We start from the raw sequence: 3,823 nt of genomic DNA, 5'->3' as shown, positions 1-3,823 counted from the left end.
TAGCAAATTCATACTTCTTGGTTTGTATGAACATTAGCCATGTCATGCTAAAATAATTGTGTAAATTAAGTTTGTATGTTCATTTCGTCCCAGTGTGTTGCAACCATCAACTCCTTTTATCGTGTGTTATCTGCTCTCAGATGGATTTACTACCATTGTCATCATCGTAGCCGTGAGTGTGGTGGCACTGTCAATCGCAGTGATAGTAGGTAAGGATTAAAGGTCAAGATAAGACTGAGATAATATCAGACCAGATATACACGCTACCTGACTGGCAGACCTCTTTTCACACCTCACAACACATTACAGGGCGTGTATCTGGCACATTATTACTGATGGTTTGATCAGGGACCAGATGTAGCAACCTTTAGAAAAGTGGTTTGTTGAAGTCAGTGAGTTCGCAGGCTGTTAGGCCCCTGAGTCATGCACTTGACCTGATTTACTCCACTTCCAGGGTGTCATGTAAGTTCTAATACTTAAGCAAATGTGAACTATTCTCCAGCGGCAAGGAGGAAATGGTGACCTTTTCCCTTTTGTGTTTGGTTTCAGCCATAGTGTTGGTCCGGCGTCGCATGCACAACCGACCACAAGGGTAAGGCCACACTTCTCCATTCACTCTGTTTGACTGAAAGTCTTACAATAAGTTGTGCATATTAGATCTCAGTGTAACCTCGCACCCTCAATTCCTCCACTGACACCATCTTCCTGATAAAACCATCAGGGCTGCAATTTTTGTCCATGGGGGATTCCTCTGAGCAGTTATGGAAATTGAGTTAAATTTGAGTTTTTAAAGCACGTTGAACTGTAAGTCACTCTGCCATGTTATTCCCCTCGCAGTGTTTACTTGCCCTAAGAGGAACAGGCCTTTTAGATAATAGACATAATAGAAATCAGTGTCTCTCAGAGATGTTCCACTTAGTCCCCCGCCTGCCCGGCTGGAAGGAAGCGACAGAACCAGTCAAGTGAGTAACAGTCAGTCCATCCACCACACCGCTGGCTTGGCAGCATGCTCCACTACGGCATCATGCCAGCGTCATGTAAAACCAGACAAACTCTTGCTGAGGTTGCGAAACTCAATCAGGAGGAGCAGATCCACCCAGCCGCTGAGCCGTCGAGCCCGTCTGGACTTGTGCTGCAATTACCTGCACAGCCTGAAGCCATCCAGCCCACTCCACTGCTCTACCTCGCCCCACCCTGTCAACTGTTAACAATAACCCAGAGAGAACGGTCTGCCCTTCATGACCCCTACAGGGCAAGACCCAGCCTGCTCCCAGAGCCCAGAGCAGGAATAACACATCTATAGAAATCTGGTGTATGAAGCACATTGCACAGTGAGCAGTAAATCCCAGCTCTGTCTCTATGGTATGATGACATTATCTGACAACAACAATCAGAGCACAGAGAACAGCCTGAACCAGTTGAACAGACAGTGAGATATAGTCAGTTAGTCATTCTCCTGGGGCCTCTGAGGGAGGAAGGGGGGGAGGGGGGTAACTGAGAGCTCTACCTGTCTCTTTCTTTCTTTCTCTTTTTCTTTCTTTCTCTGGGTCTGTCTTTGGGGTTGTGTAACTGTGCTGAGTGCTGGGCGCTGGCGTTCTGCAGAGTAATCAGTTTCCTTTGTCCCATGCTAGATGCTACGTGACCTAGCCAACGATAGAGGTTAGAGAATTTACCTAGCACGTAGCCACCTCGGCGCTATAGATCTGATGATGCAGGCTTAGAAAGAGAAAGGGGTTCAAATCCTCTGCAGGATTAACGCTTGGCTCCTAGGGCTGCAGTTAGCTCTGGCTGTGTTGTGTGTTGAGTGATAGGTGTGCTGAAAAGAGGCTTATTCACACAGCAACCCTCGGCTTGTTGGATCAACAGGGAGACTTGCCAAGGCCATAAGTCCCACCTGGGGAGGGGATGTGTGGAGGTAATGCAGTCGCCATGTAGCACGCCAAACCCCTGCAGCGCGCTATAAACCGACATGCATTTCCTGGATTCCCACAAACAAGGATTGTAGCTACCTGCTTTCCATGTGCGAACGTGAACAGGCTGTCTTATGGGAAGGATCTCAAAAATTGTAATCCCCAATTCTCCAAAACATGTAATGTTTATATGCTGTAGTCTGTACATTTCCCAAGGACATCCAATGTTTCTAAATTGATATATCCCCCATGAACTCTTAACAAGGAATTAAATATCAGTCGTATGTTTTTAATATTTTATAGTAGTGAATTAATAATATTTCAGATGTGTAAAGTCCTACCAGTTTTTTGGATTGGTATAGTACATTTTCCTCTCTCACTCTTCTCTTCTCTCCTTTCTTTAGGATCTACTCAGTGCCTGCAGAACAGGGAATGAAAGGAACGGTCTAACCACAAGATGAGCTCCAGTCCCATTGGACACCTGCAGGGGAGGAGCTCTACAACACACTGACCTTTGACTCAGGAAGGGAACACTTTCCACCCCAGCCTGCTCTTACTGAACCACTCCCTACTGCTCTCCTCTCTGGGACCATATGTTACTGTGTCATGGGTCCCCTCCAAAGCCAGTGTAACTTAGTTTCCTATATTTGGTCTGTTGTTCATTTTTGTGCCACATATCCCAAAGTATCTGTGTATATTTAAAAGGGCATTCTGCAGTTGCTAAATCTATTTCTGGATGTACTAATTGATTCTTGAATAATATATATGCCTAGTTCAGCTTAGTTCAACTGTCGTGCCCCATCAGAATCCAAAACATAAGCTTGTTTTATGCCAATGTTAGCAAACAAAGTATGTTTAAACAAATGCTATATAGCCTCAAAACATGGTTAAAACTATGATTTTGATATCACGGATAGTCAGTCCTTGCATCCATAGCTCATAGCCTATGAATTTGAGAATGGTTATATTTCTCAGGCCCCATCCCTCAGTTTTTTACCAAAATAGGGAGAGAACGCTTTATTGTTTCAACTACGGATTATCCCTTTATGCTTGGGACACATAGCAACATTTGGAACCGAAGTTTTGTCATTGGATTCTATTGAAAAACCCTGAAGCCAATGAATGTGACCAAATGTGACGAACTCCTTTTGTCCAATGGCATATTTTTCAAGAAAAAGTGTTGCTAAAAGTCATTTGCAATTGTTCCGACAGGTTTCTCCGCTCCGACGCTAAACTAAACTGTATTCAGAGTTGATTTGGTGCATTCAGAACAGGCTTTTTTTTTTGCATGAGAAAAACAAGTTTAATCCACCCTAAACCAACCCAGTCCTCTCTAAATTTCCCCATTCAACTCTGTGACATATCCTGTCCTTGGCCTCTTAGTGACAACAGAAAATACAGTTGAAAGATAAAGCTCTCCCATCTTCTCAACCTCTGAAGGGGAAAAAAGGAAAAGAAATGGGTGGGAAAAGCCAGTCAGGTCTGTTTGAACATTCACTTGAGGTGGAGAATGAATCAACTTTAGTGAATTTTCTTTTCAACCCCCCCCATTCTCTTTTTCTTTTTGAAATGCTTTTGTTCAAAACGTCAACCACATCACCGATTGTAAATTGCTCTCGGATGGCTGAGGAAAGTCTGATTTGAATGGTTTATAGTGCTGGAACTGGGACGGGGATGGGGTACGGGGACCAGGGGATAGAGAGGATAAAATAAAGTGTGGGGGTAGGTAGGGTGGGATGTGAGTAGGGAAATACCCACCATGCCCATGTTTCATTCATACTGAGTACAGGGCCGCTCCACCATCGCTCCCTGGCTCTACTTTCATTTAAATGGAAATCAATCGTGCCCCGTGAACAAAAGCTTTAGGGCCGAGGTGCTGGCTGGCTTATTTCTTACTCTGCATTACAGAGAAA

The sequence above is a fragment of the Oncorhynchus mykiss genome, chromosome 2 (genome assembly GCF_013265735.2).
Source record: "Oncorhynchus mykiss isolate Arlee chromosome 2, USDA_OmykA_1.1, whole genome shotgun sequence".
NCBI classification, from domain to species: domain Eukaryota; kingdom Metazoa; phylum Chordata; class Actinopteri; order Salmoniformes; family Salmonidae; genus Oncorhynchus; species Oncorhynchus mykiss.
The sequence above is the reverse complement of the archived record's forward strand: the minus strand, read 5'-3'. Positions refer to the sequence as shown.